Raw genomic sequence first — 26,005 nt, forward strand, 5'->3', positions numbered from 1 at the left:
CAATGTGAAGGTCCAAGGAATGCATTAAACCTGCAGTGGTGTATCGGAAACTAATACTGGTCTCTCAGGGAATGCGCAAAACAACGACTGTAAGAAGAGTCTGTATTCTTGTACTTAAGGCGGCATTTTGCCTTTCGTATTTAATTCCGATGCGATTTCTGTGTTTCTTCGTCAATGTGAAGGTTTTAGGAATATATTGAACCTGCAGTGGTCTATCAGAAACTAAAACTGGACTCACAGGGAATGCTCAAAGCACCGACTGTAAGAAGAGTCTCTATTCTTGTACTTATGACGGCATTGTGCCTTTTGTATTTATTCCGATGCGATTTCTGTGTTTCATCGTCAATGTGAAGGTCCAAGGAATACATTGAACCAGCAGTGGTGTATCAGAAACTAATACTGGTCTCACAGGGAATGCTCAAAGCACCGACTGTAAGAAGGGTCTCTATTGTTGTGCTTAAGGCGGCATTGTGCCTTTTGTATTTAATTCCGATGCGATATCTGTGTTTCATCGTCAATGTGTATGTCCAAGGAATACATTGAACCTGCAGTGGTGTATCGGAAACTAATACTGGTCTCACAGGGAATGCTCAAAGCACCGACTGTAAGATGAGTCTCTATTCATGTACTTATGGTGGCATTGTGCATTTTGTATTTAATTCCGAAGCGATTTCTGTGCTTCATCGTCAATGTGAAGGTCCAAGGAATACACTGAAACTGCAGTGGTGGTTCGGAAACTAATACTGGTCCCACAGGGAATGCTCAAAGCACCGACTGTAAGAAAAGTTTCTAATCTTGTACTTAAGGCGGCTTTGTGCCTTTTGTATTTAATTCCGATGCGATTTCTGTGTTTCATCGTCAATGTGAAGGTCCAAGGAATGCATTAAACCTGCAGTGGTGTATCGGAAACTAATACTGGTCTCTCAGGGAATGCGCAAAACAACGACTGTAAGAAGAGTCTGTATTCTTGTACTTAAGGCGGCATTTTGCCTTTCGTATTTAATTCCGATGCGATTTCTGTGTTTCTTCGTCAATGTGAAGGTTTTAGGAATATATTGAACCTGCAGTGGTCTATCAGAAACTAATACTGGACTCACAGGGAATGCTCAAAGCACCGACTGTAAGAAGAGTCTCTATTCTTGTACTTATGACGGCATTGTGCCTTTTGTATTTATTCCGATGCGATTTCTGTGTTTCATCGTCAATGTGAAGGTCCAAGGAATACATTGAACCAGCAGTGGTGTATCAGAAACTAATACTGGTCTCACAGGGAATGCTCAAAGCACCGACTGTAAGAAGGGTCTCTATTCTTGTACGTAAGGCGGAATTGCGCCTTTTGTATATAATTCCGATGCGATTTCTGTGTTTCATCGTCAATGTGAAGGTCCAAGGAATACATTGATCCCGCAGTGGTGTATCGGAAACTAATACTGGTCTCACAGGGAATGCTCAAAGCACCGACTGTAAGAATGGTCTCTATTTTTGTACTTAAGGCAGCATTGTGCCATTTGAATTTAATTCCGATGCGATTTCTGTGTTTCATCGTCCATGTGAAGGTCCAAGGGATACATTTAACGTGCTGTCGTGTATCGGAAACTAAAACTGGTCTCACAGGGAATGCTCAAAGCACCGACTGTAAGAAGGGTCCCTATTCTTGTACTTAAGGAGGCATTGTGCCTTTTGAATTTAATTCCGATGCGATTTCTGTGTTTCATCGTCAATTTGAAGGTCCAAGGAATACATTGTGCCTGCAGTGTTGTATCGGAAGCTAATACTGGTCTCACAGGGAATGCTCAAAGCACCGACTGTAAGAAGAGTCTCTATTCTAGTATTTAAGGCGGCATTGTGCCTTTTGTATTTAATTCCTATGCGGTTTCTGTATTTCATCGTCAATGTGAAGGTGCAAGGAATACATTGAACCTGCAGTGGTGTATCGGAAACTAATACTGGTCTCACAGGGTATGCTCAAAACACCGACTGTAAGACGAGTCTCTATTCTTGTACATACGCGGCAGTTTGCTATTAGTGTTTCTATCCAGTTCGATTTCTGTGTTTTATCGTCAATGTGAAGGTCCAAGGTATACATTGAACCTGGAGTGGTGTGTCGGAAACTAATACTGGTCTCACAGGGAATGCTCAAAGCACCGACTGTAAGAAAAGTTTCTAATCTTGTACTTAAGGCGGCTTTGTGCGTTTTGTATTTAATTCTGATGCGGTTTCTGTGTTTCATTGTCAATGTGAAGGTCCAAGGAATGCATTAAACCTGCAGTGGTGTATCGGAAACTAATACTGGTCTCACAGGGACTGCGCAAAACACCGTCTGTAAGAAGAGTCTGTATTCTTGTACTTAAGGCGGCATTTTGCCTTTTGTATTTAATTCCGATGCGATTTCTGTGTTTCTTCGTCAATGTGAAGGTCCTAGGAATACATTGAACCTGCAGTGGTCTATCAGAAACTAATACTGGTCTCACAGGGATTCCTCAAAGCACCGACTGTAAGAAGAGTCTCTATTCTTGCACTTAAGGGGGCATTGTGCATTTTGTTTTTAATTCCGATATAATTTCTGTTTTCCATCGGCAATGTGTATGTCCAAGGAATACATTGAACTTACAGTGGTGTATTGGAAACTAATACTGGTCTCACAGGGAATGCTTAAAACACCGACTGTAAGAAGAGTCTCTATTCTTGTACTTATGGCGGCATTGTGCCTTTTGTATTTAATTCCGATGTAATTTCAGTGTTTCATCGTCAATGTGTATGTCCAGTCAATACATTGAACCTGCAGTGGTGTATCGGAAACTAATACTGGTCTCACAGGGAATGCTCAAAGCACCGACCGCAAGAAGAGTCTCTATTCTTGTACAAAAATCGGCATTGTGCCTTTTGTACTTAATTCCGATGCGATTTCTGTGCTTCATCGTCAATGTGAATGTCCAAGGAATACATTGAACCTGCAGTGGTGTATCGGAAACTAATACAGGTCTCACTGGGAATGCTCAAATCACCGACTGTAAGAATGGTCTCTATTCTTGTACTTAAGGCGGCATTGTGCCTTTTGAATTTAATTCCGATGCGATTTCTGTGTTTCATCGCCAATGTGAAGGTCCAAGGAATACATTGAACCTGCAGTGGTGTATCGGAAACTAATACTTGTCTCACAGGGAATGCTCAAAGCACCGACTGTAAGAAGAGTCTCTATTGTTGTGCTTAAGGCGGCATTGTGCCTTTTGTATTTAATTCCTATGCGATTTCTGTGTTTCATCGTCAATGTGTATGTCCAAGGAATACATTGAACCTGCAGTGGTGTATCGGAAACTAATACTGGTCTCACAGGGAATGCTCAAATCACCGACTGTAAGATGCGTCTCTATTCATGTACTTATGGTGGCATTGTGCCTTTTGTATTTAATTCCGAAGCGACTTCTGTGCCTCATCGTCAATGTGAAGGTCCAAGGAATACACTGAAACTGCAGTGGTGTATCGGAAACTAATACTGGTCCCACAGGGAATGCTCAAAGCACCGACTGTAAGAAAAGTTTCTATTCTTGTACTTAAGGCGGCTTTGTGCCTTTTGTATTTAATTCCGATGCGATTTCTGTGTTTCATCGTCAATGTGAAGGTCCAAGGAATGCATTAAACCTACAGTGGTGTATCGCAAACTAATACTGGTCTCACAGGGAATGCGCAAAACACCGACTGTAAGAAGAGTCTGTATTCTTGTACTTAAGGCGGCATTTTGCTTTTCGTATTTAATTCCGATGCGATTTCTGTGTTTCTTCGTCAATGTGAAGGTCCTAGGAATACATTGAACCTGCAGCGGTCTATCAGAAACTAATACTGGTCTCACAGGGAATGCTCAAAGCAACGACTGTACGAAGAGTCACCATTCTTGTACTTGTGGCGACATTGTGCCCTTTGTATTTAATTCCGATGCGATTTCTCTTTTTCATCGTCAATGTGAGGATAAAAGGAATACATTGAACCTGCAGTGGTGTATCGGAAACTAATACTGGTCTCACAGGGAATGCTCAAAGCACCGACTGTAAGAAGAGTCTCTATTCTTGTACTTAAGGCGACATTGTGCCTTTTGTATTTAGTTCCGACGCGCTTTCTGTGTTTCATCGTCAATGTGAAGGTCCTAGGAATACATTGAATCTGCTGAGGTGTATCGGAAACTAATACTGGTCCCACAGGGAATGCTGAAAGCACCGACTGTAAGAAGAGTCTCTATTCTTGTACTTATGACGGCATTATGCCTTTTGTATTTAATTCCGATGCGATTTCTGTGTTTCATCGTCAATGTGAAGGTCCAAGAAATACATTGAACCAGCAGTGGTGTATCAGAAACTAATACTGGTCTCACAGGGAATGCTCAAAGCACCGACTTTAAGAAGGGTCTCTATTCTTGTACGTAAGGCGGAATTGCGCCGTTTGTATTTAATTCCGATGCGATTTCTGTGTTTCATCGTCAATGTGAAGGTCCAAGGAATACATTGAACCTGCAGTGGTGTATCGGAAACTAATACTGGTCTCACAGGGAGTGCTCAAAGCACCGACTGTAAGAAGAGTCTCTAATCTTGTACTTAAAGCGGCATTGCGCCTTTTGTATTGAATTCCGATGCGATTTCTGTGTTTCATCGTCAATGTGAAGGTCCAAGGAATACATTGAACCTGCAGTGGTGTATCGGAAAGTAATACCGGTCTCACAGGGAATGCTCAAACACCGACTGTAAGATAGTATCTATTCTTGTACTTATGACTGCATTGTGCCTTTTGTAATTAATTCCAATGCGATTTCTGTGTTTCATCGTCAATGAGAAGGTCCAAGGAATACATTGAACCTGCAGTGGTGTACCAGAAACTAAAACTGGTCTCACAGGGAAAGCTCAAAGCACCGACTGTAATAAGAGTCTCTATTGTTGTACTTAAGGCGTAATTGCGCCTTTTGTATTTAATTCCGATGCGATTTCTGTGTTTCATTGTCAATGTGAAGGTCCAAGGAATGCATTAAACCTGCAGTGGTGTATCGGAAACTAATACTGGTCTCACAGGGACTGCGCAAAACACCGACTGTAAGAAGAGTCTGTATTCTTGTACTTAAGGGGGCATTTTGCCTTTTGTATTTAATTCCGATGCGATTTCTGTGTTTCTTCGTCAATGTGAAGGTCCTAGGAATACATTGAACCTGCAGTGGTCTATCAGAAACTAATACTGGTCTCACAGGGATTCCTTAAAGCACCGACTGTAAGAAGAGTCTCTATTCTTGCACTTAAGGCGGCATTGTGCATTTTGTATTTAATTCCGATATAATTTCTGTTTTCCATCGGCAATGTGTATGTCCAAGGAATACATTGAACTTACAGTGGTGTATTGGAAACTAATACTGGTCTCACAGGGAATGCTTAAAACACCGACTGTAAGAAGAGTCTCTATTCTTGTACTTATGGTGGCATTGTGCCTTTTGTATTTAATTCCGATGTAATTTCAGTGTTTCATCGTCAATGTGTATGTCCAGTCAATACATTGAACCTGCAGTGGTGTATCGGAAACTAATACTGGTCTCACAGGGAATGCTCAAAGCACCGACTGTAAGAAGGTTCTCTATTCGTGTACTTAAGGCGGCATTGTGCCTTTTTTATTTAATTCCGATGCAATTTCTGTGTTTCATCGCCAATGTGAAGGTCCAAGGAATATATTGTACCTGCAGTGGTGTATCGGAAACTAATACTGGTCTCACAGGGAATGCTCAAAGCACCGACCGCAAGAAGAGTCTCTATTCTTGTACAAAAATCGGCATTGTGCCTTTTGTACTTAATTCCGATGCGATTTCTGTGTTTCATCGTCAATGTGAATGTCCAAGGAATACATTGAACCTGCAGTGGTGTATCGGAAACTAATACAGGTCTCACTGGGAATGCTCAAATCACCGACTGTAAGAATCTTCTCTATTCTTGTACTTAAGGCGGCATTGTGCCTTTTGAATTTAATTCCGATGCGATTTCTGTGTTTCATCGCCAATGTGAAGGTCCAAGGAATACATTGAACCTGCAGTGGTGTATCGGAGACTAATACTTGTCTCACAGGGAATGCTCAAAGCACCGACTGTAAGAAGAGTCTCTATTGTTGTGCTTAAGGCGGCATTGTGCCTTTTGTATTTAATTCCTATGCGATTTCTGTGTTTCATCGTCAATGTGTATGTCCAAGGAATACATTGAACCTGCAGTGGTGTATCGGAAACTAATACTGGTCTCACAGGGAATGCTCAAAGCACCGACTGTAAGATGAGTCTCTATTCATGTACTTATGGTGGCATTGTGCCTTTTGTATTTAATTCCGAAGCGACTTCTGTGCCTCATCGTCAATGTGAAGGTCCAAGGAATACACTGAAACTGCAGTGGTGTATCGGAAACTAATACTGGTCCCACAGGGAATGCTCAAAGCACCGACTGTAAGAAAAGTTTCTAATCTTGTACTTAAGGCGGCTTTGTGCCTTTTGTATTTAATTCCGATGCGATTTCTGTGTTTCATCGTCAATGTGAAGGTCCAAGGAATGCATTAAACCTGCAGTGGTGTATCGGAAACTAATACTGGTCTCACAGGGAATGCGCAAAACACCGACTGTAAGAAGAGTCTGTATTCTTGTACTTAAGGCGGCATTTTGCTTTTCGTATTTAATTCCGATGCGATTTCTGTGTTTCTTCGTCAATGTGAAGGTCCTAGGAAGACATTGAACCTGCAGCGGTCTATCAGAAACTAATACTGGTCTCACAGGGAATGCTCAAAGCAACGACTGTACGAAGAGTCACCATTCTTGTACTTGTGGCGACATTGTGCCCTTTGTATTTAATTCCGATGCGATTTCTCTTTTTCATCGTCAATGTGAGGATAAAAGTAATACATTGAACCTGCAGTGGTGTATCGGAAACTAATACTGGTCTCACAGGGAATGCTGAAAGCACCGACTGTAAGAAGAGTCTCTATTCTTGTACTTAAGCCGGCATTGAGCCTTTTGTATTTAATTCCGATGCGATTTCTGTGTTTCATCGTCAATGTGAAGGTCCACGGAATACATTGTACCTGCAGTGGAGTATCGGAAACTAATTCTGGTCTCACAGGGAATGCTTATAGCACCGACTGTAAGAAGAGTCTCTATTCTTGTACTTATGACGGCATTATGCCTTTTGTATTTAATTCCGATGCGATTTCTGTGTTTCATCGTCAATGTGAAGGTCCAAGAAATACATTGAACCAGCAGTGGTGTATCAGAAACTAATACTGGTCTCACAGGGAATGCTCAAAGCACCGACTTTAAGAAGGGTCTCTATTCTTGTACGTAAGGCGGAATTGCGCCGTTTGTATTTAATTCCGATGCGGTTCCTGTGTTTCATCGTCAATGTTAAGGTCCAAGGAATACATTAAACCTGCAGTGGTGTATCGGAAACCAATACTGGTCTCACAGGGAGTGCTCAAAGCACCGACTGTAAGAAGAGTCCCTAATCTTGTACTTAAAGCGGCATTGCGCTTTTTGTATTTAATTCCGATGCGATTTCTGTGTTTCATCGTCAATGTGAAGGTCCAAGGAATACATTGAAGCTGCAGTGGTGTATCGGAAAGTAATACCGGTCTCACAGGGAATGAACAAACACCGACTGTAAGATAGTCTCTATTCTTGTACTTATGACTGCATTGTGCCTTTTGTAATTAATTCCAACGCGATTTCTGTGTTTCATCGTCAATGAGAAGGTCCAAGGAATACATTGAACCTGCAGTGGTGTACCAGAAACTAAAACTGGTCTCACAGGGAAAGCTCAAAGCACCGACTGTAAAAAGAGTCTCTATTGTTGTACTTAAGGCGGCATTGCGCCTTTTGTATTTAATTCCGATGCGATTTCTGTGTTTCAATTTCAATGTGAAGGTCCAAGGAATACATTGAACCTGCAGTGGTGAATCGGAAACTAATACTGGTCTCACAGGGAATGCTCAAAGCACCGACAGTAAGAAGAGTCTCTATTCTTGTACCTTAGGCCCCATTGTGCCTTTTGTATTTAACTCAGATGCGATTTCTGTGTTTCATCGTCAATGTGAAGGTCCAAGTAATACATTGAACCTGCAGTGGTGTATCGGAAACTAATACTGGTCTCACAGGGAATGCTCAAAACACCGACTGTAAGAAGAGTCTTTATTCTTGTATTTAAGGCGGCATTGCGCCTTTTTTATTTAATTCCGATGCGATTTCTGTGTTTCATCGTCAATGTGAAGGTCCAAGGAATACATTGAACCTGCAGTGGTGTATCGGAAACTAATACTGGTCTCACAGGGAACGCTCAAAACACCGACTGTAAGAAGAGTCTCTATTCTTGTACTTATTACTTCATTGTGCCTTGTGTATTTAATTTCGATGCGATTTCTGTGTTTCATCGTCAATGTGAAGGTGGAAGGAATACATTGAACCTGCAGTGGTGTATCAGAAACTAATACTGGTGTCATAGGGAATGCTCAAAGCACCGACAGTAAGAAGAGTCTCTATTCTTGTACTTAAGGCTTCATTGTGCCTTTTGTATTTAACTCCGATGCGATTTCTATGTATCATCGTCAATGTGAAGGTCCAAGGAATACATTGAACCTGCACTTAAGGCGGCATTGCGCCTTTTGTATTAAATTCCGATGTGATTTCTGTGTTTCATCGTCAATGTGAAGGTCCAAGGAATACATTGAACCCGCAGTGGTGTATCGGAAACTAATACTGGTCCCACAGGGAATGCTCAAAGCACCGACTGTAAGAAGAGTCTCTATTCTTGTACTTAAGACGGCATTGTGCTTTTTGTATTTAATTCCGATGCGATTTCTCTTTTTCATCGTCAATGTGAAGATAAAAGGAATACATTGAACCTGCAGTGGTGTATCGGAAACTAATACTGGTCTCACAGGGAATGCTCAAAGCATTGACTGTAAGAAGAGTCTCTATTCTTGTACTTAAGGCGACATTGTGCCTTTTGTATTTAGTTCCGACGCGCTTTCTGTGTTTCATCGTCAATGTGAAGGTCCTAGGAATACATTGAATCTGCTGAGGTGTATCGGAAACTAATACTGGTCCCACAGGGAATGCTAAAAGCACCGACTGTAAGAAGAGTCTCTATTCTTGTACTTAAGCCGGCATTGTGCCTTTTGTATATAATTCCGATTCGATTTCTGTGTTTCATCGTCAATGTGAAGGTCCAAGGAATACATTGAACCTGCAGTGGTGTATCGGAAACTAATACTGATCTCACAGGGAATGCTCAAAGCACCGACTGTAAGAAGAGTCTCTATTCTTGTACTTAAGGCGGCATTGCGCCTTTCGTATTTAATTCCGATGCGATTTCTGTGTTTCATCGTCAATGTGAAGGTCCACGGAATACATTGAACCTGCAGTGGTGTATCGGAAACTAATACTGGTCTCACAGGGAATGCTTATAGCACCGACTGTAAGAAGAGTCTCTATTCTTGTACTTATGACGGCATTACGCCTTTTGTATTTAATTCCGATGCGATTTCTGTGTTTCATCGTCAATGTGAAGGTCCAAGAAATACATTGAACCAGCAGTGGTGTATCAGAAACTAATACTGGTCTCACAGGGAATGCTCAAAGCACCGACTTTATGAAGGGTCTCTATTCTTGTACGTAAGGCGGAATTGCGCCGTTTGTATTTAATTCCGATGCGATTTCTGTGTTTCATCGTCAATGTGAAGGTCCAAGGAATACATTGAACCTGCAGTGGTGTATCGGAAACTGATACTGGTCTCACAGGGAGTGCTCAAAGCACCGACTGTAAGAAGAGTCTCTAATCTTGTACTTAAAGCGGCATTGCGCCTTTTGTATTTAATTCCGATGCGATTTCTGTGTTTCATCGTCAATGTGAAGGTCCAAGGAATACATTGAACCTGCAGTGGTGTATCGGAAAGTAATACCGGTCTCACAGGGAATGCTCAAACACCGACTGTAAGATAGTATCTATTCTTGTACTTATGACTGCATTGTGCCTTTTGTAATTAATTCCAATGCGATTTCTGTGTTTCATCGTCAATGAGAAGGTCCAAGGAATACATTGAACCTGCAGTGGTGTATCGGAAACTAATACTGGTCTCACAGGGAATGCTCAAAACACCAACTGTAAGAAGAGACTCTATTCTTGTACTTATTACGGCATTGTGCCTTGTGTATTTAATTTCGATGCGATTTCTGTGTTTCATCGTCAATGTGAAGGTAGAAGGAATACATTGAAGCTGCAGTGGTGTATCAGAAACTAATACTGGTCTCATAGGGAATGCTCAAAGCACCGACAGTAAGAAGAGTCTCTATTCTTGTACTTAAGGCTTCATTGTGCCTTTTGTATTTAACTCCGATGCGATTTCTATGTATCATCGTCAATGTGAAGGCCTAAGGAATACATTGAACCTGCACTTAAGGCGGCATTGCGCCTTTTGTATTTAATTCCGATGTGATTTCTGTGTTTCATCGTCAGTGTGAAGGTCCAAGGAATACATTGAACCTGCAGTGGTGTATCGGAAACTAATACTGGTCTCACAGGGAATGCTCAAAGCACCGACTGTAAGAAGAGTCTCTATTCTTGTACTTAAGACGGCATTGTGCATTTTGTATTTAATTCCGATGCGATTTCTGTGTTTCATCGTCAATGTGATGGTCCAAGGAAGAAATTGAACCTGCAGTGGTGTATCGGAAACTAATACTGGTCTCACAGGGAATGCTCAAAACACCGACTGTAAGAAGAGTCTCTATTCTTGTACTTATGACGGCATTCTGCCTTGTGTATTTAGTTTCGATGCGATTTCTGTGTTTCATCCTCAATATGACGGTAGAAGGAATACATTGAACCTGCAGTGGTGTATCAGAAACTAATACTGGTCTCACAGGGAATGCTCAAAGCACCGACAGTAGGAAGAGTCTCTATTCTTGTACTTAATGCGGCATTTCGCCTTTCGTATTTAATTCCGATGCGATTTCTGTGTTTCATCGTCAATGTGTAGGTCCACGGAATACATTGAACCTGCAGTGGTGTATCGGAAACTAATACTGGTCTCACAGGGAATGCTTATAGCACCGACTGTAAGAAGAGTCTCTATTCTTGTACTTATGACGGCATTACGCCTTTTGTATTTAATTCCGATGCGATTTCTGTGTTTCATCGTCAATGTGAAGGTCCAAGAAATACATTGAACCAGCAGTGGTGTATCAGAAACTAATACTGGTCTCACAGGGAATGCTCAAAGCACCGACTTTAAGAAGGGTCTCTATTCTTGTACGTAAGGCGGAATTGCGCCGTTTGTATTTAATTCCGATGCGATTTCTGTGTTTGATCGTCAATGTGAAGGTCCAAGGAATACATTGAACCTGCAGTGGTGTATCGGAAACTAATACTGGTCTCACAGGGAGTGCTCAAAGCACCGACTGTAAGAAGAGTCTCTAATCTTGTACTTAAAGCGGCATTGCGCCTTTTGTATTTAATTCCGATGCGATTTCTGTGTTTCATCGTCAATGTGAAGGTCCAAGGAATACATTGAACCTGCAGTGGTGTATCGGAAAGTAATACCGGTCTCACAGGGAATGCTCAAACACCGACTGTAAGATAGTATCTATTCTTGTACTTATGACTGCATTGTGCCTTTTGTAATTAATTCCAATGCGATTTCTGTGTTTCATCGTCAATGAGAAGGTCCAAGGAATACATTGAACCTGCAGTGGTGTACCAGAAACTAAAACTGGTCTCACAGGGAAAGCTCAAAGCACCGACTGTAATAAGAGTCTCTATTGTTGTACTTAAGGCGTAATTGCGCCTTTTGTATTTAATTCCGATGCGATTTCTGTGTTTCAATTTCAATGTGAAGGTCCAAGGAATACATTGAACCTGCAGTGGTGTATCGGAAACTAATACTGGTCTCACAGGGAATGCTCAAAGCACCGACAGTAAGAAGAGTCTCTATTCTTGTACCTCAGGCCCCATTGTGCCTTTTGTATTTAACTCCGATGCGATTTCTGTGTTTCATCGTCAATGTGAAGGTCCAACGAATACATTGAACCTGCAGTGGTGTATCGGAAACTAATACTGGTCTCACAGGGAATGCTCAAAACACCAACTGTAAGAAGAGTCTCTATTCTTGTACTTATTACGGCATTGTGCCTTGTGTATTTAATTTCGATGCGATTTCTGTGTTTCATCGTCAATGTGAAGGTAGAAGGAATACATTGAAGCTGCAGTGGTGTATCAGAAACTAATACTGGTCTCATAGGGAATGCTCAAAGCACCGACAGTAAGAAGAGTCTCTATTCTTGTACTTAAGGCTTCTTTGTGCCTTTTGTATTTAACTCCGATGCGATTTCTATGTATCATCGTCAATGTGAAGGTCTAAGGAATACATTGAACCTGCACTTAAGGCAGCATTGCGCCTTTTGTATTTAATTCCGATGTGATTTCTGTGTTTCATCGTCAATGTGAAGGTCCAAGGAATACATTGAACCTGCAGTGGTGTAACGGAAACTAATACTGGTCTCACAGGGAATGCTCAAAGCACCGACTGTAAGAAGAGTCTCTATTCTTGTACTTAAGACGGCATTGTGCATTTTGTATTTAATTCCGATGCGATTTCTGTGTTTCATCGTCAATGTGATGGTCCAAGGAAGAAATTGAACCTGCAGTGGTGTATCGGAAACTAATACTGGTCTCACAGGGAATGCTCAAAACACCGACTGTAAGAAGAGTCTCTATTCTTGTACTTATGACGGCATTCTGCCTTGTGTATTTAGTTTCGATGCGATTTCTGTGTTTCATCCTCAATATGACGGTAGAAGGAATACATTGAACCTGCAGTGGTGTATCAGAAACTAATACTGGTCTCACAGGGAATGCTCAAAGCACCGACAGTAGGAAGAGTCTCTATTCTTGTACTTAATGCGGCATTTCGCCTTTTGTATTTAATTCCGATGCGATTTCTGTGTTTCATCGTCAATGAGAAGGTCCAAGGAATACAATGAACCGGCAGTGGTGTATCGGAAACTAATACTGGTCTCGCAGGGAATGCTCAAAGCACCGACAGTAAGAAGAGTCTCTATTCTTGTACTTAAGGCGGCATTGTGCCTTTTGTAATTAACTTCGATGCGATTTCTGTGTTTCATCGTCAATGCGAAGGTCCAAGGAACACATTGAACCTGCAGTTGTGTATCAGAAACTAATACTGGTCTCACAGGGAATGCTCATAGCACCGACCGTAAGAAGAGTCTCTATTCTTGTACTTAAGGCAGCATTTCGCCTTTTGTATTTAATTCCGATGTAATTTCACTGTTCCATCGTCAATGTGTATGTCCAAGGAATACATTGAACCTGCAGTGGTGTATCGGAAACTAATACTGGTCTCACAGGGAATGCTCAAATCACCGACTGTAAGAAGAGTCTCAATTCTTGTTCTTAAGGCTGCATTGTGCCTTTTGTATTTAATTCCGATGCGATTTCTGTGTTTCATCGTCAATGTGAAGGACCAAGGAATATATTGAACCTGCAGTGGTGTATCGGAAACTAATACTGGTCTCACAGGAAACGATAAAAGCACAGACTCTAAGAAGTCTCACTCTTCTTGTACTTAAGGCGGCATTGAGTCTTTTGTATTTAATTCCGATGTAATTCCAGTGTTTCATCGTCAATGTGTGTCTCCAAGGAATACATTGAACCTGCAGTGGTCTATCGGAAACTAATACTGGTCTCACAGGGAATGCTCAAAGCACCGACTGTAAGAAGAGTCTCTATTCTTGTACTTATGGTGGCATTGTGCCTTTTGTACTTAATTCCGAAGCGATTTCTGTCTTTCATCGTCAATGTGAAGGTCCAAGGAATACACTGAACCTGCAGTGGTTTAGTGGAAACTAATACTGGTCTCACAGGGAATGCTCAAAGCACCGACTGTAAGAAGAGTCTCTATTCTTGTACTTGAGGCAACATTGTGCCTTTTGTATTTAGTTCCGATGCGTTTTCTCTTTTTCATCGTCAATGTGAAGATCCAAGGTATACATTGAACCTGCAGTGGCGTATCAGAAACTAATACTGGTCTCACAGGGAATGCTCAAAGCACCGACTGTAAGAAGAGTCTATATTCTTGTACCTAAGGCGGCATTGTGCCTTTTGTATTTAATTCCGATTCGATTTCTATATTTCATCCTCAATGTGAAGGACCAAGGAATATATTGAACTTGCAGTGGTGTATCGGAAACTATTACTGGTCTTACATGAAAGGATAAAAACACAGACTGTAAGAAGTCTCACTCCTCTTGTACTTAAGGCGCCATTGAGTCTTTTGTATTTAATTCCGATGTAATTTCAGTGTTTCGTCGTCAATGTGTATGTCCAAGGAATACATTGAACCTGCAGTGGTGTATCGGAAACTAATACTGGTCTCACAGGGAATGCTCAAAGCACCGACTGTAAGATTTGCTTCTATTCTTGTACTTAAGGCTGCATTGTGCCTTTTGTATTTAATTCCGATGCGATTTCTGTGTTTCATCGCCTATGTGAAGGTCCAAGGAATATATTGTACCTGCAGTGGTGTATCGAAACTAATACTGGTCTCACAGGGAATGTTCAAAGCACCGACCGTAAGAAGAGTCTCTATTCTTGTACATAAGGCGGCATTGTGCCTTTTGTACTTAATTCCGATGCGATTTCTGTGTTTCATCGTCAATGTCAACGTCCAAGGAATACATTGAACCTGCAGTGGTGTTTCGGAAACTAATACAGGTCTCACAGGGAATGCTCAAAGCACCGACTGTAAGAATGGTCTCTATTCTTGTACTTAAGGCGGCATTGTGCCTTTTGTATTTAACTCCGATGCGATTTCTGTGTTTCATCGTCAATGTGAAGGTCCCAGGAATACATTGAATTTGCAGTGGTGTATCGGAAACTAATACTGGTCTCACAGGGTATGCTCATAGCACCGACTGTAAGAAGAGTCTCTATTCTTGTACTTAAGACGGCATTGGGCCTTTTGTATTTAATTCCGATGCGATTTCTGTGTTTCATCTACAATGTGAAGGTCCAAGGATTACATTGAACCAGCAGTGGTGTATCAGAAACTAATACTGGTCTCACAGGGAATGCTCAAAGCACCAACTGTAAGAAGGGTCTCTATTCTTGTACGTAAGGTGGCATTGCGCCTTTTGTATTTAATTCCGATGCGATTTCTGTGTTTCATCGTCAATGTGAAGGTCCAAGGAATACATTGAACCTGCAGTGGTGTATCGGAAACTACCACTGGTCTCACAGGGAATGCTCAAAGCACCGACAGTAAGAAGAGTCTCTAATCTTGTACTTAAGGCGGCATTGCGCCTTTTGTATTTAATTCCGATGCGATTTCTGGGTTTCATCGTCAATGTGAAGGTCCAAGGAATACACTGAACCTGCAGTGGTGTATCGGAAAGTAATAACGGTCTCACAGGGAATGCTCAAAGCACCGACTGTAAGATAGTCTCTATTCTTGTACTTATGACGGCATTGTGCCTTTTGTAATTAATTCCGATGCGATTTCTGTGTTTCATCGTCAATGTGAAGGTCCAAGGAATTCATTGAACCTGCAGTGGTGTATCGGAAACTAATACTGGTCTCACAGGGAATGATCAAAATACCGACTGTAAGAAGAGTCTCTATTCTTGTACTTAAGGCGGCATTGCGCATTTTGTATTTAATTCCGATGCGATTTCTGTGTTTCATCGTCAATGTGAAGGTCCAAGGAATACATTGAACCTGCAGTGGTGTATCGGAAACTAATACTGGTCTCACAGGGAATGCTCAAAACACCGACTGTAAGAAGAGTCTCTATTCTTGTACTTACGACGGCATTGTGCCTTGTGTACTTAATTTCGATGCGATTTCTGTGTTTCATCGCCAATGTGAAGGTAGAAGGAATACATTGAACCTGCAGTGGTGTATCAGAAACTAATACTGGTCTCACAGGGAATGCTCAAAGCACCGACAGTAAGAAGAGTCTCTATTCTTGTATTTAAGGCGGAATTGCGCCTTTTGTATATAATTCCGATGCGATTTCTGTGTTTCAACTTCAATGTGAAGTTTCAAGGAATACATTGAACCTGCAGTGGTGTATCGGAAACTAATACTGGTCTCACAGGGAATTCTCAAAGCACCGACAGTAAGAAGAGTCTCTATTCTTGTACCTCAGGCACCATAGTGCATTTTGTATTTAACTCCGATGCGATTTCTGTGTTTCATCGTCAATGTGAAGGTCCAAGGAATACATTGAACCTGCAGTGGTGTATCAGAACCTAATACTGGTCTCACAGGGAATGCTCAAAATGCCGACTGTAAGAAGAGTCTCTATTCTTGTACTTAAGGCGGCATTCCGCCTTTTGTATTTAATTACGATGCGATTTCTGTGTTTCACCGTCAATGTGAAGGTCCAAGGAATTCATTGAACCTGCAGTGGTGTATCGGAAACTAATACTGGTCTCACAGGGAATGCTCAAAATACCGACTGTAAGAAGAGTCTCTATTCTTGTACTTAAGGCGGCATTGCGCCTTTTGTATTTAATTCCGATGCGATTTCTGTGTTTCATCGTCAATGTGAAGGTCCAAGGAATACATTGAACCTGCAGTGGTGTATCGGAAACTAATACTGGTCTCACAGGGAATGCTCAAAACACCGACTGTAAGAAGAGTCTCTATTCTTGTACTTACGACGGCATTGTGCCTTGTGTACTTAATTTCGATGCGATTTCTGTGTTTCATCGCCAATGTGAAGGTAGAAGGAATACATTGAACCTGCAGTGGTGTATCAGAAACTAATACTGGTCTCACAGGGAATGCTCAAAGCACCGACAGTAAGAAGGGTCTCTATTCTTGTATTTAAGGCGGCATTGTGCCTTTTGTATTTAACTCCGATGCGATTTTTGTGTATCATCGTCAATGTGAAGGTCCAAGGAATACATTGAACCTGCACCTTACTCTTCATTGTGCCTTTTGTATTTAACTCCGATGCGATTTCTATGTTTCATCGTCAATGTGAAAGTCCAAGGAACACATTGAACCTGCAGTGGTGTATCGGAAACTAATACTGGTCTCACAGGGAATGCTCAAAGCACCGACTGTAAGAAGAGTCTTTATTCTTGTACTTATGACGGCATTGTGCCTTTTGTATTTAACTCCGAGGCGATTTCTGTGTTTCATAGTCAATGTGAAGGTCCAAGAAATACACTGAACCTGCAGTGATGTATCAGAAACTAATACTGGTCTCACAGGGAGTGCTCAATGCACCGACAGTAGGAAGAGTCTCTATTCTTGTACTTAAGGTGGCATTGCGCCTTTTGTAATTAATTCCGATGCGATATCTGTGTTTCATCGTCAATGTGAAGGTCCAAGAATTACATTGAACCAGCAGTGGTGTATCAGAACCTAATACTGGTCTCACAGGGAATGCTCAAAGCACCGACTGTAAGAAGAGTCTTTATTCTTGTACTGAAGGCGGCATTGCGCCTTTTGTATTTAATTCCGATGCGATTTCTGTGTTTCATCGTCAATGTGAAGGTCCAAGGAATTCATTGAACCTGCAGTCGTGTATCGGAAACTAATACAGGTCTTACAGGGAATGCTCAAAACACCGACTGCAAGAAGAGTCTCTATTCTTGTACTTAAGGCGGCATTGCGCCTTTTGTATTTAATTCCGATGCGATCTCTATTTTTCATCGTCAATGTGTAGGTCCAAGGAATACATGGAACCTGCAGTGGTGTATCGGAAACTAATACCGGTCTCACAGGGAATGCTCAAATTACCGACAGTAACAAGAGTCTCTATTCTTGTACTTAAGGTGGCATTGCGCCTTTTGTATTTAATTCCGATGCGATTTCTGTGTTTCATCGTCAATGTGAAGGTCCAAGGAATACATTGAACCTGCAGTGGTGTATCGGAAACAAATACCGGTCTCACAGGGAATGCTCAAAACACCGACTGTAAGAAGAGTCTCTATTCTTGTACTTATGACGGCATTGTGCCTTGTGTATTTAATTTCGATGCGATTTCTGTGTTTCATCGTCAATGTGAAGGTAGAAGGAATACATTAAACCTGCAGTGGTGTATCAGAAACTAATACTGGTCTCACAGGGAATGCTCAAAGCACCGACAGTAAGAAGAGTCTCTATTCTTGTACTTAAGGCGGCATTGTGCCTTTTGGATTTAACTCCGATGCGATTTCTGTGTATCATCGTCAATGTGAAGGTCCAAGGAATACAATGAACCTGCACTTAAGGCGGCATTGTGCCTTTTGTATTTCATTCCGATGCGATTTCTGTGTTTCAACGTCAATGTGAAGGTCCAAGGAATACATTGAACCTGCAGTGGTGTTACGGAAACTAATACTGGTCTCACAGGGAATGCTCAAAACACCGACAGTAAGAAGAATCTCTATTCTTGTACCTCAGGCACCATTGTGCCTTTTGTATTTAACTCCGACGCGATTTCTGTGTTTCATCGTCAATGTGAAGGTCCAAGGAATACATTGAACCTGCAGTGGTATATCAGAACCTAATACTGGTCTCACAGGGAATGCTCAAAGCACCGACCTTAAGAAGAGTCTCTATCCTTGTACTTAAGGCGGCATTCCGCCTTTTGTATTTAATTACGATGCGATTTCTGTGTTTCACCGTCAATGTGAAGGTCCAAGGAATTCATTGAACCTGCAGTGGTGTATCGGAAACTAATACTGGTCTCACAGGGAATGCTCAAAACACCGACTGTAAGAAGAGTCTCTATTCTTGTACTTACGACGGCATTGTGCCTTGTGTACTTAATTTCGATGCGATTTCTGTGTTTCATCGCCAATGTGAAGGTAGAAGGAATACATTGAACCTGCAGTGGTGTATCAGTAAGTAATACTGGTCTCACAGGGAATGCTCAAAGCACCGACAGTAAGAAGAGTCTCTATTCTTGTATTTAAGGCGGCATTGTGCCTTTTGTATTTAACTCCGATGCGATTTTTGTGTATCATCGTCAATGTGAAGGTCCAAGGAATACATTGAACCTGCACCTTACTCGGCATTGTGCCTTTTGTATTTAACTCCGGTGCGATATCTGTGTTTCATCGTCAATGTGAAGGTCCAAGAATTACATTGAACCAGCAGTGGTGTATCAGAACCTAATACTGGTCTCACAGGGAATGCTCAAAGCACCGACTGTAAGAAGAGTCTCTATTCTTGTACTGAAGGCGGCATTGCGCCTTTTGTATTTAATTCCGATGCGATTTCTGTGATTCATCGTCAATGTGAAGGTCCAAGGAATTCATTGAACCTGCAGTGGTGTATCGGAAACTAATACAGGTCTTACAGGGAATGCTTAAAACACCGACTGCAAGAAGAGTCTCTATTCTTGTACTTAAGGCGGCATTGCGCCTTTTGTATTTAATTCCGATGCGATCTCTATGTTTCATCGTCAATGTGTAGGTCCAAGGAATACATGGAACCTGCAGTGGTGTATCGGAAACTAATACCGGTCTCACAGGGAATGCTCAAAACACCGACAGTAAGAAGAGTCTCTATTCTTGTACTTAAGGTGGCATTGCGCCTTTTGTATTTAATTCCGATGCGATTTCTGTGTTTCATCGTCAATGTGAAGGTCCAAGGAATACATTGAACCTGCAGTGGTGTATCGGAAACAAATACCGGTCTCACAGGGAATGCTCAAAACACCGACTGTAAGAAGAGTCTCTATTCTTGTACTTATGACGGCATTGTGCCTTGTGTATTTAATTTCGATGCGATTTCTGTGTTTCATCGTCAATGTGAAGGTAGAAGGAATACATTAAACCTGCAGTGGTGTATCAGAAACTAATACTGGTCTCACAGGGAATGCTCAAAGCACCGACAGTAAGAAGAGTCACTATTCTTGTACTTAAGGCGGCATTGTGCCTTTTGTATTTAACTCCGATGCGATTTCTGTGTATCATCGTCAATGTGAAGGTCCAAGGATTACATTGAACCTGCACTTAAGGCGGCATTGTGCCTTTTGTATTTCATTCCGATGCGATTTCTGTGTTTCAACGTCAATGTGAAGGTCCAAGGAATACATTGAACCTGCAGTGGTGTTACGGAAACTAATACTGGTCTCACAGGGAATGCTCAAAACACCGAAAACAAGAAGAATCTCTATTCTTGTACCTCAGGCACCATTGTGCCTTTTGTATTTAACTCCGACGCGATTTCTGTGTTTCATCGTCAATGTGAAAGTCCAAGGAATACATTGAACCTGCAGTGGTATATCAGATCTTAATACTGGTCTCACAGGGAATGCTCAAAGCACCGACTGTAAGAAGAGTCTCTATTCTTGTACTTAAGGCGGCATTCCGCCTTTTGTATTTAATTACGATGCGATTTCTGTGTTTCACCGTCAATGTGAAGGTCCAAGGAATTCATTGAACCTGCAGTGGTGTATCGGAAACTAATACTGGTCTCACAGGGAATGCTCAAAACACCGACTGTAAGAAGAGTCTCTATTCTTGTACTTAAGGCGGCATTGCGCCTTTTGTATTTAATTCCGATGCGATTTCTTTGTTTCATCGTCAATGTGAAGGTCCAAGGAATACATTGAACCTGCAGTGGTGTATCGGAAACTAATACTGGTCTCACAGGGAATGCTCAAAACACCGACTGTAAGAAGAGTCTCTATTCTTGTACTTACGACGGCATTGTGCCTTGTGTACTTAATTTCGATACGATTTCTGTGTTTCATCGCCAATGTGAAGGTTGAAGGAATACATTGAACCTGCAGTGGTGTATCAGAAACTAATACTGGTCTCACAGGGAATGCTCAAAGCACCGACAGTAAGAAGAGTCTCTATTCTTGTATTTAAGGCGGCATTGTGCCTTTTGTATTTAACTCCGATGCGATTTTTGTGTATCATCGTCAATGTGAAGGTCCAAGGAATACATTGAACCTGCACCTTACTCGGCATTGTGCCTTTTGTATTTAACTCCGATGCGATTTCTATGTTTCATCGTCAATGTGAAAGTCCAAGGAATACATTGAACCTGCAGTGGTGTATCAGAAACTAATACTGGTCTCACAGGGAATGCTCAAAGCACCGACTGTAAGAAGAGTCTTTATTCTTGTACTTATGACGGCATTGTGCCTTTTGTATTTAACTCCGAGGCGATTTCTGTGTTTCAACGTCAATGTGAAGGTCCAAGGAATACATTGAACCTGCAGTGGTGTTACGGAAACTAATACTGGTCTCACAGGGAATGCTCAAAGCACCGACAGTAAGAAGAATCTATATTCTTGTACCTCAGGCACCATTGTGCCTTTTGTATTTAACTCCGAGGCGATTTCTGTGTTTCATCGTCAATGTGAAGGTCCAAGGTATATATTGAACCTGCAGTGGTATATCAGAACCTAATACTGGTCTCATAGGGAATGCTCAAAGCACCGACTGTAAGAAGAGTCTCTATTCTTGTACTTAAGGCGGCATTCCGCCTTTTGTATTTAATTCCGATGCGATTTCTGTGTTTCATCGTCAATGTGCAGGTCCAAAGGAATTCATTGAACCTGCAGTGGTGTATCGGAAACTAATACTGGTCTCACAGGGAATGCTCAAAACACCGACTGTAAGAAGGGTCTCTATTCTTGTACTTAAGGCGGCATTGCGCCTTTTGTATTTAATTCCGATGCGATTTCTGTGACTCATCGTCAATGTGAAGGTCCAAGGAATACATTGAACCTGCAGTGGTGTATCGGAAACTATTACTGGTCTCACAGGGAATGCTCAAAACACCGACTGTAAGAAGAGTCTCTATTCTTATACTTATGACGGCATTGTGCCTTGTGTATTTAATTTCGATGCGATTACTGTGTTTCATCGTCAATGTGAAGGTAGAAGGAATACATTGTACCTGCAGTGGTGTATCAGAAACTAATACTGGTCTCACAGGGAATGCTCAAAGCACCGACAGTAAGAAGAGTCTCTATTCTTGTACTTAAGGCGGCATTGTGCCTTTTGTATTTAACTCCGATGCGATTTCTGTGTATCATCGTCAATGTGAAGGTCCAAGGAATACATTGAACCTGCACTTTATGCGGCATTGTGCCTTTTGTATCTAACTCCGATGCGATTTCTATGTTTCATCGTCAATGTGAAAGTCCAAGGAATACATTGAACCTGCAGTGGTGTATCAGAAACTAATACTGGGCTCACAGGGAATGCTCAAAGCACCGACTGTAAGAAGAGTCTCTATTCTTGTACTTAAGGCGGCATTGCGCCTTTTGTATTTCATTCCGATGCGATTTCTGTGTTTCATCGTGAAATGTGAAGGTCCAAGGAATACATTGAAGCTGCAGTGGTGTATCGGAAACTAATACTCGTCTCACAGGGAATGCTCAAAGTACCGAGAGTAAGAAGAGTCTTTATTCTTGTACTTAAGGCGGCATTGTGCCTTTTGTATTTAACTCCGAGGCGATTTCTGTGTTTCATAGTCAATGTGAAGGTCCAAGAAATACATTGAACCTGCAGTGATGTATCAGAAACTAATACTGGTCCCACAGGGAATGCTCAAAGCGCCGACAGTAGGAAGAGTCTCTATTCTTGTACTTAAGGTGGCATTGCGCCTTTTGTAATTAATTCCGATGCGATTTCTGTGTTTCATCGTCAATGTGAAGGTCCAAGGAATACATTGAACGCATTGTGCCTTTTGTATTTAATACCGATGCGATTTCTGTGTTTCATCGTCAATGTCAAGGTCCAAGGAATACATTGAACCTGCAGTGGTGTATCGGAAACTAATACTGGTCTCACAGGGAATGCTCAAAGCACCGACTTTAAGAAGAGTCTCTATTTTTGTTCTTAAGACGGCATAGTGCCTTTTGAATTTAATTCCGATGCGATTTCTGTGTTTCTTCGTCAATGTGAAGGTCCAAGGAATACATTGAACCTGCAGTGGTGTATCGGAATCTAATACTGGTCTCACAGGGAATGCTCAAAACACCGACTGTAAGAAGATTTTCTATTCTTGTACTTCTATATCTACATCTATACTCCGCGAGCCACCTTACGGTGTGTGGCGGAGGGTACTTATTGTACCACTATCTGATCCCCCCTTCCCTGTTCCATTCACGAATTGTGCGGGGGAAGAACGACTGCTTGTAAGTCTCCGTATTTGCTCTAATTTCTCGGATTTTTCGTTGTGATCATTACGCGAGATATATGTGGGCGGTAGTAATATGTTGCCCATCTGTTCCCGGAATGTGCTCTCTCGTAATTTCGATAATAAACCTCTCCGTATTGCGTAACGCCTTTCTTGAAGTGTCCGCCACTGGAGCTTGTTCAGCATCTCCGTAACGCTCTCGCGCTGACTAAATGTCCCCATGACGAATCGCGCTGCTTTTCGCTGGATCATGTCTATCTCTTCTATTAATCCAACCTGGTAAGGGTCCCATACTGATGAGCAATACTCAAGAATCGGACGAACAAGCGTTTTGTAAGCTACTTCTTTCGTCGATGAGTCACATTTTCTTAGAATTCTTCCTATGAATCTCAACCTGGCGCCTGCTTTTCCCACTATTTGTTTTATGTGATCATTCCACTTCAGATCGCTCCGGATAGTAACTCCTAAGTATTTTACGGTCGTTACCGCTTCCAATGGTTTACCACCTATGGCATAATCATACTGGAATGGATTTCTGCCCCTATGTATGCGCATTATATTACATTTATCTACGTTTAGGGAAAGCTGCCAGCTGTCGCACCATGCATTAATCCTCTGCAGGTCCTCCTGGCGTACGTACGAGTCTTCTGATGTTGCTACTTTCTTGTAGACAACCGTGTCATCTGCAAATAGCCTCACGGAGCTACCGATGTTGTCAACTAAGTCATTTATGTATATTGTAAACAATAAAGGTCCTATCACGCTTCCCTGCGGTACTCCCGAAATTACCTCTACATCTGCAGATTTTGAACCGTTAAGAATGACATGTTGTGTTCTTTCTTCTAGGAAATCCTGAATCCAATCACAAATCTGGTCCGATATTCCGTAGGCTCGTATTTTCTTCACTAAACGTAAGTGCGGAACCGTATCAAATGCCTTCCTGATGTCCAGGAATACGGCATCAATCTGCTCGCCAGTGTCTACGGCACTATGAATTTCTTGGGCAAATAGGGCGAGCTGAGTTTCACATGATCTCTGTTTGCGGAATCCATGTTGGTTATGATGAAGGAGATTTGTATTATCTAAGAACATCATAATACGGGAACACAAAACATGTTCCATTATTCTACAACAGATTGACGTAAGCGAAATAGGCCTATAATTATTCGCATCTGATTTATGACCCTTCTTGAAAATGGGAACGACCTGCGCTTTCTTCCAGTCGCTAGGTACTTTACGTTCTTCCAGCGATCTACGATAAATTGCTGATAGAAAGGGGGCAAGTTCTTTAGCATAATCACTGTGGAATCTTAAGGGTATCTCGTCTGGTCCGGATGCTTTTCCACTACTAAGTGATAGCAGTTGTTTTTTAATTCCGATATCGTTTATTTCAATATTTTCCATTTTGGCGTCCGTGCGACGGCTGAAGTCAGGGACCGTGTTACGATTTTCCGCAGTGAAACAGTTTCGGAACACTGAATTCAGTATTTCTGCCTTTCTTCGGTCGTCCTCTGTTTCGGTGCCATCGTGGTCAACGAGTGACTGAATAGGGGATTTAGATCCGCTTACCGATTTTACATATGACCAAAACTTTTTAGGGTTCTTGTTTAGATTGTTTGCCAATGTTTTATGTTCGAATTCGTTGAATGCTTCTCTCATTGCTCTCTTTACGCTCTTTTTCGCTTCGTTCAGCTTTTCCTTATCAGCTATGATTCGACTACTCTTAAACCTATGATGAAGCTTTCTTTATTTCCGTAGTACCTTTCGTACATGATTGTTATACCACGGTGGATCTTTCCCCTCGCTTTGGACCTTAGTCGGTACGAACTTATCTAAGGCGTACTGGACGATGTTTCTGAATTTTTTCCATTTTTGTTCCACATCCTCTTCCTCAGAAATGAACGTTTGATGGTGGTCACTCAGATATTCTGCGATTTGTGCCCTATCACTCTTGTTAAGCAAATATATTTTCCTTCCTTTCTTGGCATTTCTTATTACACTTGTAGTCATTGATGCAACCACTGACTTATGATCACTGATACCCTCTTCTACATTCACGGAGTCGAAAAGTTCCGGTCTATTTGTTGCTATGAGGTCTTAAACGTTAGCTTCACGAGTTGGTTCTCTAACTATCTGCTCGAAGTAATTCTCGGACAAGGCAGTCAGGATAATGTCACAAGAGTCTCTGTCCCTGGCTCCAGTTCTGATTGTGTGACTATCCCATTCTATACCTGGTAGATTGAAGTCTCCCCCTATTACAATAGTATGACCACGAAACTTCTTCACGACGTTCTGCAGGTTCTCTCTGAGGCGCTCAACTACTACGGTTGCTGATGCAGGTGGTCTATAGAAGCATCCGACTATCATATCTGACCCACCTTTGATACTTAACTTAACCCAGATTATTTCACATTCGCATTCGCTAATAACTTCACTGGATATTATTGAATTCTTTACTGCTATAAATACTCCTCCACCATTGGCGTTTATCCTATCCTTGCGGTATATATTCCATTCTGTGTCTAGGATTTCGTTACTGTTCACTTCAGGTTTTAAACAACTTTCCGTTCCTAATACTATAAGCGCACTATTTCCTTCAATAAGAGATACTAATTCAGGAACCTTGCCCTGGATACTCCTGCAGTTTACCAATATTACGTTAACTTTTCCTGTTTTTGGTCACTCAGGACGGACGTTCTTTATCAACGATGATAATGTCCTCTCTGGTAAGCCGTCAGGTATTATATCGTTTCGCCCAACGGGGGGTCCATCTAACCTAAAAAAACCTCGTGTCCACGCCACACGTACTCTGCTACCCTAGGCGGCATTGT

This window comes from Schistocerca americana, chromosome 7, assembly GCF_021461395.2.
Source record: "Schistocerca americana isolate TAMUIC-IGC-003095 chromosome 7, iqSchAmer2.1, whole genome shotgun sequence".
Lineage (NCBI taxonomy): Eukaryota > Metazoa > Arthropoda > Insecta > Orthoptera > Acrididae > Schistocerca > Schistocerca americana.